The following is a 21599-nucleotide window of genomic DNA, read 5'->3' as shown; positions in this document are numbered from 1 at the left end:
GTCACTCACTCAGTACTCACACATTCATCTCTGTTTCTCCGTACAGGTAAATCCTAAGAAGCTAAAATTTGGTATATAGGTGCTTTTTAGGTCTTAGATAAACACTAAGAAAGGATTTTGAGATATTCCAACTGGGGCGCCCCCCGTGGGGGTAAAAGAAACGCGTTTACATATGAAAATTACCTTTTTATTACAGTTTCTCCGGGGGCTGAAATTGTGTATGTATGTAGGTTATTTTTATGTTGTAAATGTGCAAGAAGAAAGGATTTTTAAATATTCCAACTGGGGAGCTAGCCGCAGGGGTAAAGGCGCGTTCATAAAATAACGTTATCTTTTCATCATTGTTTCTCAGTACCACTATATTTTCGGAGACTGAAATTTTGTATGTAGGTCAGTTTTATGTTACCGATGTGCAATAAGAAAGTATTTTCAAATATTCCAACTGAGATGCCAGCCACGGGGGAAAAAGGCGCGCCCATAAAACCAGATTATCTTTTCATCACTCTTTCTCCATGCCCTTAAATTTCCGGTGGGTGAATTTATATTTAGTGTCAGCAATGCACCCGTACGGAACCGGGGCGGCTCTTTAGTTAAATATATAGAGAATTATATCAGCTACAATTTTGTTTGGAAGTAAAATTATCGTTTGATTACCCGTTTCTGAGAAATTGATGGAAAAAAAATAAATTTTTACCATTTGGCGAAGACTGATAATAATTCAATTTTACTGTAGATGGTAGTTCTGACATTCGTTGACTGAATTCTGAATTGAAAGACCAAAGCTTCATTTCTATGAAGTATATGTATCATTTCCTGTAAATATAAATGACGTGTTAATTTTCGTGTTATGTAGGCTCGTTGATTGATTCACTTCTTCGCCAACGAGTCCATTGTTTGCTCGTCATACCTATTCGTTCTGATCATCAAATTTACCCCAATCTAGAATCTAGGACATATTGAATCTGGTCGATTGTGAAAGATTTAAATTACATGTTTATATCCGTTCGCGAGGGAGCGCATTTCTGGGTCGGCACGAAACAGGCGTCCCGGCGCCAGACCTGTACCAATTTGGCGCCGAGAAGATGTTTATACGTGATGCTGCCACAACAACCGTCGACTTTAGATGGATCTGTTTTCGCTCTGGTAAACTGATCGACAAGACAATTCTAAAAACTAATTTTATCCCGTAAAGACGGAGAACGAAATTAGTGAGGAACTCTTTATTGAAGTTTTCATCGTAATTGATTCAATTTTCTGTTGAAAAATAATAACTATTAAGTTGTCCCTTTTGAAAAATGTACTTTAATATCACTGGAGGTCTTTCCCAACATCGAATCGTTGTTTTCAACACCTCGACACGTGTTTCGATCACCAAGTGATCATCTTCAAAGAGGAAGATTAAAAAAAATATTAAAACCAGTTTAAATCTTCCTCTTTGAAGATGATCACTTGGTGATCGAAACGCGATTTGGTGTTGGGAAAAAACTCCAGTAATATTCATTACTACAACAAAGGTTCCAAACAGTGCATCATAAGATCTACTTCAAAGTGTGATATCTCATTTTAAACGTATTCAATTCAAGCGAAATAAGCCCCATTTGAATCAGTGCACTTTTGCCAATGTAACAAAAGTAGATCAACTACATTTTCCTGACCCTGGTTGGTACCTGATCCTTATTGGTGGATATCCCACCGAGGGAAAAGTTATCGAAGTGTTTGAAAAGATGGGAGTCGATTGGCTAGAGGTCTGGAGATTATGGTGGGTGAGGCAGAACTTCGGCGATCTGTACTGTCAACCAGTACCAGCTGCTGCTGACGCAGTTTTCGGTATAGGCGAAGTGAACGATATTTTGCATATTTAAAGTTGGCGGCACCCTCAAATTCCAAAAAAAAAACAAAAACTAGTCCACGTGGACTGTAGACTTGTTCGTATTGGATAGTTTTTTACCAATCGAGTTTTATGATCGGCTGAAGAGTCATAAAATTAAATTTGAAGTCATATTTCGGGGATGAATAGAAATTGGGGATATCGATAAATGTTATCGCCGTCGTGTTCAGTACAGGAACTGATCATTATTTATGTGTTGAAATTCGATATTGGTGCAGTTGGTAGTAATAACGAGTGTGATAGCAACGCATATATATATATATATATATATATATATATATATATATATATATATATATATATATATATATATATATATATAAGAATCTACATCTCAAGTTTGGTTTCAAGGAAACCAAACTATCACAAGCAACATCAGATTTGACCGAACTGTACGTAAAATAGTAAAAAAAAACCTTATGAATGCAAGAGGCGATGTGATCCAGGATTACCAAAACCTTTAGATGATCATCCAATGAATCATTGAAAAAAACAATATACGACTGTTACAAAAGCAATGAAATTCCTACAAATGAAATCATAAGGAAGAAATTGAATGCTTCCAGCCATAACGTGAGCTGCTTTGACAAAACTCTTCAAAATTGGATAAAGAAACTAGAACTTAGATTTAAAACGATAAACAAACGTTAAGTGGTTATGGAAAGCAGAATAATCATGGAATTGCGTAACAAATACTTATAACAAATAACTAAATATAGACAAGAACAACGGCAAATTTTTCATTTGGGCGAAACTTGGTATGACACTCACGACACACAGTTACGAAAGGGTGGACTGATGGTTCGAGAATGTGTACGCCTAATATACCTGCAAACAAAAGATCACGACTAATAATCGTGCATTGCCGAGGAAGTAAAAGATGGGTTTCGAATTCTTTAAAATTATGTGGAAAAAAATTTGAGGACTGCAATGTTGACTATCATAAGAACATGGAAGTTAATATTTTCGAGGAATGGTTTCAAAACAGATTTATCCCAAATTTGGATGCGAATAGTGTAATAGTTCTTGACAACGCTTCCTATCATTCGCGACAGCTCATCAAAGTACCAAAAAAATTCGAGGAAAGATGAAATACAAAGTTTTTTAATGGATAACAATTTGTATTTTGAAGATAACTATATCAAAAACCAAATACTTGAAGTTTAACAGACAAAAACATTTGAAAAAGTGTATGCTCTTGAGCATGCACTCAAGCTGCTGGAAAATAATTCCATGAAAATCAAAAAATGAATAGATAAGTACCGGTGGCTCTTAAATTGAAATCAATATGGGATGATCAAAAAGTACTATTCATTATATATATATATATATATATATATATATATATATATATAAAAATTAATGGATAAGTACTCTTTGATCATTCCCATTTCAATGTATATATATATATATATATATATATATATATATATATATATATATATATATATATATATATATATATATATATATATATATATATATATATAAAAACTATTGGATAGTGGGGTATTGCAGCAAGTAAATGAGTACTCTTTTAAGTTAGTCCAAGCTTTCGGAAAATTTTATTTCCATCATCAGGGAAACTACAATAATATAAGTTTTAAGGTAAAATCAAAAATATTAATTGTTCATGACTTACATCTTATGTGAGGATGGTTACATTGATGTTAAAGAAAAAATGTTGATACATTGGAGAAGATGAAACTTGATACACAATTCTAAATGCTTGAGATTATTTTTTATAAAATATTGTTATTCGTCAGACCGTTATTCATACCATGCGTGCAGGATTCAAATGAACGAGTCTGAGAATAGAACGTTAAAATGCCAGAGTGACATCTGTCAATTGATAAAACTTATATGCTCTCACTAGGGGTACCAAGTGTACTCTAGTGTATAATGTAAAATTTATGTTTGGTAAAATTATTATGAAAGATTAAATTTAAGATATATCATACAATGGAATTGTTTAAATTGATATTGTTTTTGTAAAAGCTTTTATCTAGAGTCAATAAGTAGGAATAAATTTCACTCAAGTGATTAATGTCTGTTTTTTTATTCATACAATTGTTATTTTCAAAAATGTAAGACATTTCTAGGAAGGACCTCTCAACTGAGGTTGATTCAGTGGCTAATACTTTCATTGAGTTATAATTCATAAGGTGGTCCAACTTATTCACATGGTCTGCTAAAGAGCATCTTTCTGGATGTAATCTACAGTCACTTTTGTGCGAAGTAATTCTAGCACCTAATGATCGTGAAGTTTGGCCAACATATATCCTGTCACATGATTGACACGGAATACTATACACAACATTCACTTGGTTTATTAGAGGGACCTTGTCCTTGACTTTGCTATGGATTGATTTAATGGTAAGTACCGTTTTATTGGCTATTTTAATGTTAGGTAAATTTTGAAAAATCCTAGATAGTTTGGGAGTGATCTCCTTGATAAAAGGTAAGGATGTAAAAATGAATTGGGCTGGAGCATCACTAGTTATATTGTCATTGACAGGGAGGGTTAAATTGGAAGTTAAATTATAGTTTTCCAGAGATGTTGGTGTACTGAACAAAATATTATTTATCAAACGAATTGGATAAGAATTTTCTATGAAAAGATTAGCAAGAATGGTACTATGGATTGATTTAATGGTACTTACCATTAAATCAATCCATAGCAAAGTCAAGGACAAGGTCCCTCTAATAAACCAAGTGAATGTTTTGTATAGTATTCCGTGTCAATCATGTGACAGGATATATGTTGGCCAAACTTCACGATCATTAGGTGCTAGAATTACTTCGCACAAAAGTGACTGTAGATTACATCCAGAAAGATGCTCTTTAGCAGACCATGTGAATAAGTTGGACCACCTTATGAATTATAACTCAATGAAAGTATTAGCCACTGAATCAACCTCAGTTAAGAGGTCCTTTCTAGAAATGTCTTACATTTTTGAAAATAACAATTGTATGAATAAAAAAACAGACATTAATCACTTGAGTGAAATTTATTCCTACTTATTGACTCTAGATAAAAGCTTTTACAAAAACAATATCAATTTAAACAATTCCATTGTATAATATATCTTAAATTTAATCTTTCATAATAATTTTACCAAACATAAATTTTACATTATACACTAGAGTACACTTGGTACTCCTAGTGAGAGCATATAAGTTTTATCAATTGACAGATGTCACTCTGGCATTTTAACGTTCTATTCTCAAACTCGTTCATTTGAATCCTGCACGCATGGTATGAATAACGGTCTGACGAATAACAATATTTTATAAAAAATAATCTCAAGCATTTAGAATTGTGTATCAAGTTTCATCTTCTCCAATGTATCAACATTTTTTCTTTAACATCAATGTAACCATCCTCACATAAGATGTAAGTCATGAACAATTAATATTTTTGATTTTACCTTAAAACTTATATTATTGTAGTTTCCCTGATGATGGAAATAAAATTTTCCGAAAGCTTGGACTAACTTAAAAGAGTACTCATTTACTTGCTGCAATACCCCACTATCCAATAGTTTATATATATATATATATATATATATATATATATATATATATATATATATATATATATATATATGTATATATATATATATATATATAATATATATATATATACAGGGTGACCCTGGACTTCATCTTTTCCTCTCGGGAATGTAAAGATGGGGTCAAAATATCACAAGTACTTCATATAACTTTTTTTCCTAAAAGTCTTCGTAACCAAGTTACGGGCCCTCGAAGTTACAAAATGAAAAATGTTTTTCTTTGATAACTTTTCAAGTGAATATTCAAAATCATCCAAATTTTGCTAATTGACTAAACAAATGAATTCCTTCGATGAGCTTTCATGCAGGAGTCAGTTGTTTTGCTACAAAGTCAGGAACGGACTACCCCCGATGGTCCACACCCCAAAACTTTGAAATGACAGATATTTTTCAATATTTTTCAACAAATTAAGGTTACTTGGACAATTTTATGAATAAAAGTACTCGTGTGGAAAGTCGATCGGAGCAACGAGTCTTGATAAAAATGTAGTTTCACTCGACGACATCAAACCCGCTCGTCCACCATTATTTGAAATGAATAATTATCAAAGCAGAAATAATAATGATAACGTTAATTCAACAACATGTATCCTGAGATGTCTACCATTATTCGAAAATATTAGTTTTTAAGGAAAATGGAAATGATAGGTAAAATGTTCATAACGAATTTTTATAATGCAAACACGTTTAACTAACGAAACTCAAGAGCCTCAAGAGCAAACAGAAATGAAAAATCCGCTACAGAAACTGCTCGATATGACCACCTTCTCTCTCTATACATTTTCTTAGTCTGCGAAGACACCCTCTCTGTACTTGAAATAGCATTCCAGGGTCGTTTTGTATGGCTTCACAATGTAATGTTATTCTATTCAACAATGCATCTCTTGTGTGAATAGGTGTAGCGTAAACAAGGCTTTTTAGATGCCCCCACAGAAAGAAATCCAATGGATTTAAATCCGGAGACCGCGATGGCCATGAATATGGCCCACCTCTACCAATCCATCTATTGAGGAAAATATGGTTCAGATGGTCACGCACAATCAAACTAAAATGAGGAGGAGCGCCATCATGCATAAACCACATATCTCTTCGGGTTTGCAATGGAACATGTTCCAAAAGTCCATTCAAATCGTTCTGAATGAACTCCAAATAACGTTCTCCATTCAATCGGTCCTGTAGAACGAATGGTCCTATAAGATGGTTTCCTATGATACCAGCCCAAACATTCACGTTGAATTTCCGTTGGTGTTTGGTTTGCAATATCCCATGGGGATTTTCTTCGGCCCATATATGGAGATTATGAGAGTTGATAACTCCATCTCTACTGAAACCTGCTTCATCAGTGAATAAAACTCGATTAATAAAAGGCATATCCACTCTTTGCCTATCCATGAACCAATTGGCATATTCCAGTCGTGCTGGAAAATCTTGAGGTGTCATGGCATGTACCTTCTGGATGTGAAATGGGTGGAGCAGTTGTTCCCTAATTATTCTATGAATAGTGGACTTGGATGTATGGAACTGTTCTGATAGATTTCTGATGCTCATTGAAGGATCATCAGCGACGGCTTCCAAAATATTTTCCTCCATTACAATGGTACGTACAGTCCTAGGAGCGCCCTCACCACCTCGTTTTGGCCAAACTGTACCTACAATAATATCGAAATAAAACAACGTGCTCAAATTAATTATCAATTATTACATACCTGTCTCCCTCAAGCTGCGATCGACACGCTCGAATGTTTCTCTTGACGGTACCGTTCGATTGGGAAAATGCTCGGAATACAGACGACGAGCTTCTGCAGCATTACAAAATGCTCGTCCATAAAATACATGCATATCTGCATATTCATTGAATGTAAACTGTTCGGCCATATCAAAAAAATTCAAAATATCCTATAGAATATTGACAATACAATGATAGTCATATGACAACGCACCACTCAACAAAACAAAATCGCATTCCAGTTTCTCATTTTTTATCAAAACTTTCTAAAAGGTTTTTTTGTCAACATCTGTGAAAGAAATGGAACATAATTATTCCCTGGATATTTTTCACCTGATCATGTGCAGGCGTTTTTGTAGTTCATTCGTTTGCTTTTTATTAGTATAGTAAATATTTTTTCCGATGTGCGTTTTTTCAGCTAAATTTAGATTCGTGTTAAAGAATTTCTCCCATAAAATTATAATTATCAGTGAAACTCCTCAACAGTTTAGCTGTGAAGAAGAATTTGAAACATTCGAATGTTGAGTTTCATGAGATTCAGATAACTGATCAACACGAAACGTGATTATTCCACACGTATTATGTACATACAAAATATGGAATGAATTCGATATTTCATAGTAGAGTAGCTTGTTAGTTTAAAAACACCACGAATCTACAGAACTTGATATTTCTTTTGAAAAAATATCTGCTATCACAATTGTGACTTAAACTTCCATATAGGTACTGTACTTTTTGTTTACGACTTCATTTTAGCATACTTTGTATTATTCCTGTTATAAATGTTGTTGAATTAACGTTATCATTATTATTTCTGCTTTGATAATTATTCATTTCAAATAATGGTGGACGAGCGGGTTTGATGTCGTCGAGTGAAACTACATTTTTATCAAGACTCGTTGCTCCGATCGACTTTCCACACGAGTACTTTTATTCATAAAATTGTCCAAGTAACCTTAATTTGTTGAAAAATATTGAAAAATATCTGTCATTTCAAAGTTTTGGGATGTGGACCATCGGGGGTAGTCCGTTCCTGACTTTGTAGCAAAACAACTGACTCCTGCATGAAAGCTCATCGAAGGAATTCATTTGTTTAGTCAATTACAAAAATTTGGATGATTTTGAATATTCACTTAAAAAGTTATCAAAGAAAAACATTTTTCATTTTGTAACTTCGAGGGCCCGTTACTTGGTAACGAAGGATTTTAGGAAAAAAAGTTATATGAAGTACTGGTGATATTTTGACCCTATCTATACATTCCCGAGAGGAAAAGAGGAAGTCCAGGGACACCCTGTATATATATATATATATATATATATATATATATATATATATATATATATATATATATATATATATATATAAACAGAATTTAATATCGGACATAGCACTCATGAAAGTGGCAAACCATAGACACGTGTTTCGGGCTTTTGGCCCATTATCAGTATGGTGCAGCCAAGTGTAAGGATGGGCAACACTTGGTTACCAAAAGATAGAAATACAAATGCACGGAGCCACCAACAGGAGCCATCCGCACATTTGTGGTTTCAGTTGATAGATCTCGTGTTCACAAGAAAACTATCAAAATCACCACGGAGGCAGCTATAGCTTTTTTTTCTTGTGAACACGAGATCTATCAACTGAAACCACACATGTGCGGTTGGCTCCTGTTGGTGGCTCCGTGCATTTGTATTTCTATCTTTTGGTAACCAAGTGTTGCCCATCCTTACACTTGGCTGCACCATACTGATGATGGGCCAAAAGCCCGAAACACGTGTCTATGGTTTGCCACTTTCATGAGTGCTATGTCCGATATTAACTCCTGTTTCTATATATATATATATATATATATATATATATATATATATATATATATATATATATATATATATATATATTTCTCCTGTTATTCCTCCAGTAACCTCACATTGTGATCACTTCAATTGGAATTCAATTGAAAAATTAAAGGGTCTTCCAACAGGGACCTTTTCACAATTGATAACTGCTATCTTGTTGACGCTACATCTGTCAAATTAGTTGTCATTCATTCAGTCTGTTCTGATGAATCACCATGAAATAGCATTCAACAACACGTGAAAATAATAAAACTTTACAGTCGCCATAATGGTCCTACCAAGAGGACTATTCGCAATGTGATGGATAAATTTGAATTCACTGATTCAGTAAATGATCGATCAACACCCGTACGTCGACGAAACGCAAGAACTGAGGAAAAAATTGCCGCTGAGATATTTTTTTATTGAAACAAAGTCGGGTTAGACTAAGAGGAGAGTGCAATAACGACGAATTCTCAGGGTAAAACACAATCTTTTATCATACAGTGCATTTCTTTAATGTCCCCCCTTTTCCTTTTTTAAACGGGTCGACTCAAAAAATTGAAATTTGGGATAATGAAATTAATGCATGAATACTTTATTTTGAAGTGAATATAATTGCATTATAAAGATTTCCTACGGGCAATATTGAAGTATTCATAAACAAACTGATTGACCTATTGTATATATTAGACGCAAATAATGTTAATGTCATAATAGGTGGTGATTTTAATATAAACTTTGGTGAGTACAATACTGTATCTATGATAATAATGAATATATTTGAATCTTACGGTTATCAAAAAAATATTTCTGATTTTACTAGAATACAGGGAAATTCAAAAATAGTTATTGACAATATTTTCACTAACTTTCATGTCGAAGAAGCTTATACGGCCAATTATCATTTATCTGATCATTTAGCCCAAATTGTGCGAATTGGTTATGGAAATGAAATGGAAAGTAATCAAACAAAAATAATAAGGAATAAAAGTCTCAAAAATAAATATAGATTTCATGATTGTTTAGCGAGTGAAAGCTGGGCATGTCTCTACAACTCAGTGCATGCAGAAACTTCTAGAGAATTTTTTTAACGATATATTCAATTAATATTTTGATTCATGCTTTCCTAAAATAACAGTTAAAGAAAAAAACAATCGAAACAAACATATTCAACAGTCAAATCCACACTTAGTTCAACTCAAAGAAGATATGAAAATATTAAACACTATATTGAATTCCGGTAGTACTAATACTAATGAAACCGCTGCGTATAGAATGATTCTCAAGGAAAAGAAAATGGAGTATGAACATGAACTTTCTCAGCAAAAAAAGAACATTATAATTAATGATATTAGACAATCAAGTAATAAACCTAAAACCATCTGGAAACATATCAATAATATTACTGGTAAAAAGATTTTAAATAATCAACTCGAGCATTCTCCAATCGAGTTCAACATTCATTTTTCCACCCAAGCTGATAAAATACTAGAACTTCTGCCCACTTCCAAAAAGTCATTCGAAGATTTCCTTTTACAATTCAACTTAGTTGCGCATACCTCACTTACTGTTCTACCAGCTACAGAAAATGACATTCATTATGTTAGAAACTCACACGCTACAGATATTTTCGAACACAGCACATTATTATTTAAAGAGAACATTAAATTTCTTGTTAGCCCCATCACTCATTTAATTAATACTATTTTGTGTGATGGGATATTTCCTGACAAATTGAAAATGGCAAAAGTAATACCCCTTCACAAGGGAGGAGACTGAAGAGAGCTCAACAATTATCGGGGAATAGCTTTAGTTCCCATCACGGCGAAAATGGTGGGTATATGTATCTTAAAACCAGGGAATATTTTGAAAGTAATAAACTTTTCACTGAATGCCAGTTTGAGTTTCGGAATGGTAGATCTACATCTGATGTAGTGACGAGATTTGTAGAGTTTGTAACTGAAGGATTTCAGGCCTTTTCTAACTCATTAGCTATTTTGGCGGATCTCAGCAAAGCTTTTGACTGCGTTTGCCATTATATTCTTATGAAAAAGTTAAAATTTTATGGTTTTTCGCACAGAGCTATACAATTGATGATCTCATATCTTCAGAACAGATCACAATCAGTGTTCTGTAATACCCAAATCAGTGAAAGTCTTCCGGTAAACAACGGAGTTCCCCAAGGTAGTGTGTTGGGACCACATTTGTTTTTAATATATATAAACGACTTACCCGGAAGTATGAATGCCGTGACAACTTTGTTTGCGGATGATGCAACATTCACTGTAAGAATTAGTGGTAGATCCTCAGTAATCCAGGAGTGGAAAGGAAATATAATACATCAGTCCACAGAATGGTTCACCGCAAATAAACTGATTCTCAACGAGAATGAAACCAAAACACTTATTTTTGGAAAGAAAAACACATCTGAAGAACACGTTTTATTTTTAGGACATAACATTGATCCGAGTCTGAGCTGGAAAAATTACATCCAGCAGTTAACTAGCAGATTGTCCAAATCGATATTTGCAATCAGGAAACTTAAATCAGTTGTGAACTTGGAAGCTGCTCTCTCCGCTTACTATGGAATGTTTCATAGTGTTATGGTTTATGGTATCGTTAACTGGGGATATTCCTGTCACATTACATCAGTATTCACCGTTCAGAAAAGAGCTATACGAGTATTAGCGGGCATACCAAACACTGAGACTTATAAACCATGGTATATTAAATTCAAGATCTTGACACTTCCCTGAGCTATAATATATTATAACTTGATTCATGTGAAAACACACAGACATAAGTACCGGATGAATGGAGATAACCATAACTATTCCACAAGGACCAGATCCCATTTAGCAATTCCTCAAAATAGGTTGTCATCCATCCATAAACAGTTGATAGGAATTAAATTATTCAATTCCCTTCCACAACCACTGAAAGACACCCCATTAGCTAAATTTAAACTACTACTCAAGCATCATATCCTTCAAACCGCCTATTATGATATATCTGAATTTCAGTACTCATCATGTTGAATTTTATATATACCTCAGGTTCACCATTTTTATATGTAATTATTTTTTAATAATGATTATTGTCTGTTAATTCCATGTTATATTCGTAAGGAAGATATTTATTTATAAGATATATGTACATATTGTGTCTATATATATGTTCTATTATTAGACAAATTGTGTTAATTTTAATTGTTCACTGTGATATTTCACATTTATACATTTTTACTTTTTGAATCTACTATATGTGACGTATGTATGTACACTTCTGTGTAATGACATGAATAAAATATCTATCTATCTATCTATTGACAGATGAAACTTTCAAGATGGCGACTGGGCGCCATCTGGAAAAAAAGTAAAGCGGGGTCTTGTTACACATCATTTTGAAACTCGTAATGAATACTTCACAACCCTAGAATATGAAGTCAATATCTTCACCTACTACAAAATGGCGAAACATTTAATAATTTCCTGAAGACAAACGCATTAATATCGATATTTCTAAAAATATTCCTTTTTATCTGCCATGTGGCAATCCCAACATCTTGATAAGGGGTGTTAAGTTATTTTTTGTTTATAAAAAATTGGAGTGACACCAACCCTCACGTTTTCCGGGAAACACATACCTAATATCCAGAAAAAATTAACGTTTGGGCAGGAATATTGGCAAACCATATAGTAGGACCTCTATTTATTGATCAAAATTTAACAGGGGAACTGTATTTTAATATGCTGGAAACTACTGTTGACCCTCTCATCACTGAAATCGTCGAAGCGGATCCTAATGAATTCGATATGGATATTGTATTCCAACAAGATTAAGCACCACCACATTACTCCAGACAAGTAAGAAACTATTTCGATACTACTTTTCCGGTCGTTGAATTAGCCGTCGAAGTTCTACAAAATGGTCAGCCCGCTCGCCAGATTTGACACCTTTGGACTTTTTTTATGGAGCTATTTGAAGCAAAAGGTGTACGAAACTGAACCTGCTTCAATATTGGATATACGATGTTTGTAGAGATATTGACGTTACTGTGTTCAAAAATGTTCCGCGTGAAATATCGGATAGGCTGTTCATATGTCAAGAAGTTCAAGGCAACCATTTCGAGCATCTTCTGAACTGACTTCAAGCTTAATACCTCATATTATGTAGTTAAATGTATTCACTGTATTAAATGTATTCAGGCATTCAGTATATGTGTAGCCTAATATAGTGAAGTGGTCGAACTAAAGAGCTCCATCAGAAAGTCAGCCATAGTATGTAAACAACTGCATTGAAAATTATAAAAAGCGGTGAAGCATAAAGTATATGACGTTCTGAAAAACTAAAAATGAAGTATATTAGCAAACTGTAAATAAATAGTGAAAACGAATTAAAAAAGACTACCGAAGTAATAAGAGACTCCCAGAATAAAAACTATCAACAAATGCCCTTATCAGTTGAAGATAAGCATTTGGCTAAGAGTGTCCATACACGTTAAAATCTAATTGCCAAGCTATTGAAATGGAAGAACTTCGTCAAGAAGTCATTAGAAATAGAAAAGAAATAAAAAGTGCAATAGAAGCAAGCGAAGCCAGAGTATTACTGACATTAGAGGAATTGAATAACAAAGTGAATAAATTGGAAAAGGAAAATCAAGACTTGAAGAAGAAGGTTGAGCTACTCGAAAGGACATCAAAAAAAAATAATATCTTGATACTTGGTTTGGACCAAACAACAGAGAATACTACGGTCAATGTTTGCACAAAATTAAAAAATTCTCTTGGTATCAATATCACTGAAGATGATATAAATAACATTTATCCATTGAGAAATATGAAAAGAAACCCATTGAAAGTGGAGCTGATATCTTATATGAAAAAACAAGAGATTCTAAGAAATTGCAAGAAGCTGAAGGGAACAAATATATCAATCCTACAGGACTTGACATTTGAACAAAGGGCAGAAAATAGAATATTACGTGAAAACCTGAACAGAGCAAGACTAAACAAGGATAATATAACGTATATAAAAGGAAACAAACTGTACATCAATAATAAAGCATACACTGTGGAACAACTTGAAAACGCTGAAGAATATCCCCTCTACGAAAAACATAATAGCGCACCTCCCACACCAAACATAAGGAATAAAGAATATACTTTAGAAATAGAATCCAGTCTACCAGAATTTTTCAACGATACACTCAGCCAAGGCACAGCTACGCAAGGAACGGAATCCCATCAAAAAAATAAGACTACCGAAAAATCAGTTATCGCTACGAACTCTAGTATAATTAAGAAGAAAACAGGAGAACAACCTTCCAACGGAAAGAACAGACTACGATCGGCAAATAAATAAATAAGCAACGGCAAGCTGTAAATTAACTACATACATATTCTTACGATTCTATAGGTATTCCAGAAATAGCAATCTTTACATACCTTAGATATATTTATATAATCTCACCATTCTTCGTTATTGTGAACTCTTTCAGAATTTATAGTATAAAACAGTCATAGCAATCTTTACATACCTTAGATATATTTATATAATCTCACCATTCTTCGTTATTATGAACTCTTTCAGAATTTATAGTATAAAACATTCTATTCCTTTGTATTAATATGGTAATATTTGTAAATCTTATCAGTATGGATCCTTATATAAGAGATTTTATAGTAGAAAAAATAAGAACATACCCCCTGAATAATTGCAATGAAGCGAAAGAAGTCTTAGCGATGAATAATAAATTCAGTGATATAAAAGTCCTCAATACTAATATTTGCAGTATTTCAAAAAATATAGATGAACTTAAAATCAATCTTGAAGAGCTTAAAGCGTCTTTCGACTGCATAGTCTTAACAGAAACTTGGCACGTGCCTGATACTTCCACCCTTAATATGACCGATTATGTTACTCTATACAATGACAGCAACTACAACCAAAATGACGGTGTCGTTGTGTTTGTAAAAGCAAACCTATATCATTCCTATAATCATATCGAACTAAACGGAAGTGTATTACTGAAAATCAATATGACGGTAGACGAACAGACCATCTGCATCTACGCGTTCTATAGATCTCCAGCGAGTAAAATTGATGACTTCCTATATCAACTTAACGAATTGCTAAACAAAGAGAATAAGAACCCACATTACAGTTTATTCGTTGGTGATATAAACATTGATCTATTGAAGGAAACTGAAGACTCGAAAACATATCTCGACATTATGAGTGAATATGGGTTTCACTCAACCATAAACACCACTACCAGAGCAAGGAATGGATCGGAATCATGTCTAGATCATATATTTATTAAAACGAAACAGCAAAACTTCAACAATCTATTGCCTATAACTATCTCCACCACAATCACAGATCATTACATAACGCTGCTACAAATCGTACTAAATAATAAAACAAAAAATGAAATAAATAACAATTCAAAAAAATACTTTCAAAGATTAGACAAAAAAGAACTGCTTGAATCCATAAGCCACATAAATTGGGAGGATGAATTATACCCGATGCATAATCTTGAAACTGTAACAGAAAAATTCATAAATATAATAAATACCTGTATTCGTAAATCAACAAGACACATAAAAATGAAAAATAGTGAGCGCAGACGAAAAAACTGGATTACGAAGTCCTTGATAACACATATCAACGAAAAAAACCTATTGTATCGCCTTTGGAAACAAGACCCAACCAATGTGAACATGAAAAATGATTATCTCACAACCAAAAAAATAACTGAGAAAAAAATACGAGATGCAAAAGAAAAGTATTATGGAAAGCTAATGGAAAATGAACAGAATACAAGCAAAAAACTATGGAAAACGGTTAATGAAATTCTGAAAATCGAAACAAAAAAACAAATAAATAACATCAAAAACGAGAAAGGAGAAATCGTCACCGATCAAAAAATAATCGCTGACATGTTCAACAGTTTTTTTCGTGAATGTAGGAAGAAACCTAGCGAAAAACATTAAAAAAATCCTATTCACAAAAATAAGAAAAATATAACGAATAATTCAATTTTTCTCACACCTACAAGTATGAATGAGATAAAGAATACTATAAATGAATTGAAGAATAATAAATCTCCTGGACACGATGGAATCAAAGCCGAAATTCTCAAAATCATCATTGACTTCATTAGCAAACCTTTAATGGACATCATAAATAGATCATTTGAATCTGGGACATTTCTCTCAGTTCTGAAGAACTCAATAGTAACTCCAATTTTCAAATGCGGCGAAACAGATAATATCACAAGTTATAGGCCCATATCCCTTTTATCATCGATCAGCAAAATTTTCGAAAAAATTCTAAAAGCCAGATTATGTACAATTCTAACCAAATATAATCTACTGTCAACATCTCAGTTTGGCTTTAGAGATAATAAATCTATTACTGATGCAATTCATTTCCTAACAAAAACCATCTATGAATCTTTAGACTCAAGTACCCCTTCAATAGGTGTTTTCATAGATCTGAAAAAGGCATTCGATACGGTCGACCACTCCATACTTCTAGATACCTTAGAAAATATGGGCGTAAGAGGTACTGCACACAAATTACTTAAAAGCTACTTAACAAATAGAAAGCAAAGAGTGAAAATTGGAAGCCAAATCAGTGCAGAAATGGAAATAACATGCGGTGTACCTCAAGGGAGAGTACTGGGGCCGGTGCTATTCGTGATCTATTTGAATGACTTATTCATACAAAAAACAATCGGGAAAATTATAAGTTTTGCGGACGACACGGTAATATACTATAAAGATGAAGACTGGTACAATCTGAAACTGAACATTGAAAAAGACCTAAGAAATCTCAAAGACTGGTTTGACAGTAGATTACTTTCAACTAATTTTGACAAAACAGTATACTTACCATTCAGCAGTCTCTCAACATCCTTGCCAGAATACACTCTGAATATTCAACAAAATCTTGTAATTAAACCTGCGAAAAAAATCAAATATCTGGGTATATATATATATAGATAATCATCTTAGATGGGACCACCATATACAGTACTTAACAAAAAAACTACGTTGTATTTCATATAGACTGAAACAAGTCGGAAAGTTCGTGAATTACAAATACAGAAAAATTCTATACCACAGTTTAGTAGAATCACACTTGAATTATGGCATCATTGGTTGGGGAGGAGTATCAAAAACTCACCTACATCCTCTTGAAGTCTCTCAAAGACGATTTCTTCGAATACTACTCAATAAACCTGCAAGGTATGAAAGTAATTTGCTGTATAAAGAGACACAAATTTTAGATTTGAGACAATTATTCATCGTTAAGATAGGATGCCAGCTATACAAGAACAAAGCTGAACATGACACTCCAAACCACCCATACGCAACGAGAAAAAGGCATCACCATTGTATACCACTGGTTTCCAAATCTATAGGACAGAGAAGCTATCGTTATCTAGCTCCCAAACTATTAAATTATTTACCAAAAGAAATTACATATGAAACTTCTATGAAACGCTTCAAAAAACAATTATTATCATTTGTAAAGGAAAATGCAAGAACGGATATTCATAAACTAATCGAAGGTTGAACCACTGCCCAAATATATTGTTATTATGATTATCAATAGCTTATTTATATATGTATGTATGTATGTGTATATGCGTGTATGTATTGTGTATGTGTGTGCGTATGTATGCGTGTATATGTATGTATATATGTGTATATCCATTATTCATTAGATATAAGATTTCTGCAGAGATTGAAATGCATGTATGTATACTCAAGTTTATCTATATTATTATAATATGAATTAATCAGGTATAATTTTAATTGATGTATATTTATTTTACACTTAGTTTTATATTTTATCTTTCGTGACTGTCTCTTTTGTAATTCCACAAACAAGTATGTTTGATACTTCTGTGGATATTATTATGTTTATTCATTTTTATACACAACTCTTATATTATTGTATGGATTTTATTTTATCACGAATAAACGTCATTATTATTATTATTATATTATTATAATCATTGAAGCTTCCGCCATTTTGTAGTAGTTGAAGATATTGACATATATTCTAGGGTTGAAGCATTTATCAGGAGCTTCAAAAAGATGTGGCACAAGACCCCCCTTTCCATTTACTTTTTTATTCCCAGATATCGCCCAGTCGCCATTTTCAAAGTTTTATCTGTCAATTTCACTTCAAAATAAAGTATTCATGCATCAATTGTATTATCCCAAATTTCAATTTTTTGATTTCAAAAGTTAAAAGGGGGGGACATTAAAGAAATGCACTTTATAGTCAGTGGGCATACTTGAAGACTGGTTATAAATCAAATCATATAAAGAAACAATTCGTTCAGGCCAGTCTCAACTCCCTACGCTGTAGGTTAATGGACTGACACCTATCAGAAAACATCTACTCCCCTGACTAATACCACGAAGGGTGTTCTATTATATTCAACAGGTGTCAGTGCAGGAATCTCCACTGACCACGTTAATGAAATGAATAAAAACACTTTCGGGTTTCGAGTTTAACTCCATTATCAAGTATATATAATATATAATTCTGTAATACAATATATAATTCTGTAATAATAATAATTCTCTATACAAGTTTTCGGTTATGTATCCGAGATATATATGTCCTTCAAAGGTTGAACTTTCAAATTAACCATCAAAAGACAGATAGTTTGAAGTTAGTGGTATGTGTTTAAAAAAAGTAAGTTTAATTCGCATTTGAAAGGAAAAATGACAGTTTGAAAAATTTCCTTTTTTAATCTACTCAGTGTTTTGTATCTTTGAAAATACATACTTAGGAGCAATTATTCTTCACTTTAGATATCTGATATCATTTTAATAATAGCATGAATTTGAAAACAAAAACAAAATAAATATGAATATACCAAGTTGGTATCGTACAATAACGCTACAATAACGTTTAGTTTTGACTCTTTAAGCATCATTTCAAACATTTCTTTTTGTAAAACAATTGTTTCAGTTGGTTAAGGCGGACTCGCTTGCGACTAGTTTAGTTTTCAAAAACAGAAACAAAAAACCAAGATACCTACTGGATGAGCTCATGACTGTGAAGATGAATAGATTATGGAAATGATAAAATTATGGCAGATTTGATAAATGATGAGCTAGGAATGAGTGGAGAACTGAGATCATCGAAATTTATACCCACCACAGATTAACACATCAAATGAAATAATCAATAATGTCACACGAAGTCACCCACTAAAACAAAGTAGTGAAGTGAATAGTTGTCTGTTTTTATCGCCAATCGATTCCACATAGCGAACTCTGTTTACAAAAACACAGACAAAATACCGAAACCTTTTGATCTTTCAGTCTACCGACGGGACATTGTCGACAAAAACAGTCGCTCGCGACACAAAGTTTTTGAAATGTTCCTTATTTTGATAACTCAAGTTTTTTTTGGAAATCGACACCGTTGCTATTTTGTTATGGTTTTGTCCGTTCGTTGTCCAGTCATTTTAGGTCGATTTAGGCCTGTATTTCGGAAAGTTGACATACCCAGCTGTAAATTTGTATAAACTTTGTATTTCAGCATCATGAAAGTATTCTCAAAATTCACATATGATTCGACGGCCGCAACTTAAAAAATTGGAGGTCAAAAGTCAAAAAAAAACTACTTTTTGCACGTTTTTTGCCAATATCTCGTTTCCAATGGTTTTTATGGTATTTATTATCAATATTGTAGAGAATCAAATTCTCTACAACTTTTGTTCCAAACATTTTTTCATATGTTGAATCGTTTTTGAGTTAGAGGGCAGCGCGAGCGCAGATTAAATATTATTTATTCCCGATCGAAATCAGCTCATTTGAAGTTTATAAATTATTACCTAATTAATTATCATAAATGATTTTCATTTTTATTAACAAATACATCAACACTAAACAGGCCAGAGATGATGCGGATGTTCTCATTATTGAGACAGCTACTGAAGAATCTAAACGTCAAAGAACAGCAATTATAGTCGGTGAAGATATTGATTTACTTGTGATTTTAATTGGGCGTACACTATCTCATGAACAAGAAATTTTCCGTACACTATCTCATGAACAAGAAATTTTCTTTAGAAAAGTTGGCAAAGCAAATGTGAAAACGGAAATATACTTCTCTAAGAGTTTCGACAAATATGCATTTGCGACAAAAATCACATTTTGTTCCTTCGCGCTTTAAGCGGCTGTGATACGACTTCTGCGCTCTTTGAAAAAGGAAAACATTCGAGAAACTTTATTAGCTGTTTATAATGCCCCAAAGTCTGTAGAAACTATCGATCATCTTCGTTATGCACAATATGTCAAGCTAAAAAAGCTCAATAAACCTGTGCAGTTATCAAATATCCCACCAACAAGTGGAGCAGCTCACCAACATTTGTTTATTACCAAATTCAAACTTGGTAATGACATGATTTGGAACACCAGGAATGGGGTTGGACAATGCGTAACGGATTGCTAGAACCTACATGACCATTTTACCACCTGTTCCAGATGATTTACTCAATACCATATTCTGTAACTGCAAAAGTGGTTGTGGTTCAAGATGTGGATGCAGGAAAGCAAGGTTGCAATGCTCTTTAGCTTGTGGCCAGTGTAATGGGCAAGCTTGTCTCAATGCTGTACCATATGAGACCGATGTTAACGAATATAGGTCCTTTGATCCAGAAATCATGGAAGAAGTTGATTTCAAATAATATTTAATCTGCGCTCGCGCTGCCCTCTATCTCAAAAACGATTCAACGTATGAAAAAATGTTTGAAACAAAAGTTGTAGTGAATTTAATTCTTTACATCATTGATAATAAATACAATTAGCATAAAACCCGTTGGAAACGAGATATTGGCAAAAAACGTGTAAAAAGTCGGTTTCTTTGACTTTTGACCTCCAATTTTTGAAGTTGCTGCCGTCAAATCATATGTGAATTTTGAGAATACGTTCATGATGCCAATATACAAAGTTTATACAAATTAACAGCTGGGTATGTCCACTTTCCTAGGCAAACCCCCTAACATTACTGGACTATTCGGTGGAAATCCGTCTTCAGAATGAGGAAGTCAAATCATCCGGAAAGAAACTACTCCAACCATATCATGGTTGGAGTAGTTCAACATTTTTTCCGGTAGTTGAGATAACAGAATGAATATTCTCCTGGTTAAGGCGGAACAGTATTTCTAATTGCTCACCGTTTCTATCGGAAATACAAAATTACATCCGAAATAACATACAATAGCCACAATTGCTTTGTCTAAACTGAAGTCTTTCTGACGATTTTATAGGGTTTTCTGGATGTTTTCTGGATAGTACCTTGATACCCGATAACTCTCATTGCACCACGTTTCCTTACGCTGTGATAATTAGTCTGGGTCGCAAGATCCTTTATTTGGAACTTCTGTCCAAGGGCACCGAAAATTATGATCCAAAGCTCATTCGATTCGGAATAACCTCTAGCATCTTTTTAAAAAATTTCAAGAGGGGCTTGAAAATATTGCAAAAGTTATAAACAATTTTGTAAAAAAAATTAGTGTATTAAA

The 21599-nt window shown here is 33.3% G+C and overlaps 1 protein-coding gene and 1 long non-coding RNA gene across 4 annotated transcripts in view; both read right to left on the bottom strand.

Moving 5' to 3' along the window:
- The window catches only part of LOC111507123 (uncharacterized), an 85715-nt gene that overhangs the window by 57032 nt on the left and 7084 nt on the right, over positions 1-21599 (bottom strand). The window contains exon 1 of one of the 3 annotated variants that reach the window (XM_074175142.1): positions 19226-19377. The exons of the other annotated variants lie outside the window; for them this stretch is intronic. The gene's annotated coding sequence lies outside the window, so the exon portion shown is untranslated. Of the gene's footprint in view, positions 1-19225; positions 19378-21599 lie in introns of those variants that run through there. 3 annotated transcript variants of the gene reach the window in all.
- LOC141482186 (uncharacterized) lies at positions 15365-17625 on the bottom strand. The gene is made up of 3 exons (XR_012465399.1): positions 17228-17625; positions 16934-17002; positions 15365-15577 (listed from the first exon to the last, which is right to left on the bottom strand). It is a non-coding gene; the product is annotated as an uncharacterized lncRNA (long non-coding RNA).

This window comes from Leptinotarsa decemlineata, unplaced genomic scaffold (assembly GCF_025532065.1).
Source record: "Leptinotarsa decemlineata unplaced genomic scaffold, Ldec_3_MD MMD2_tig00000882_RagTag_RagTag, whole genome shotgun sequence".
In the NCBI taxonomy this organism is placed as follows: domain Eukaryota; kingdom Metazoa; phylum Arthropoda; class Insecta; order Coleoptera; family Chrysomelidae; genus Leptinotarsa; species Leptinotarsa decemlineata.
This window is presented reverse-complemented; position numbering and strand designations above follow the sequence as displayed.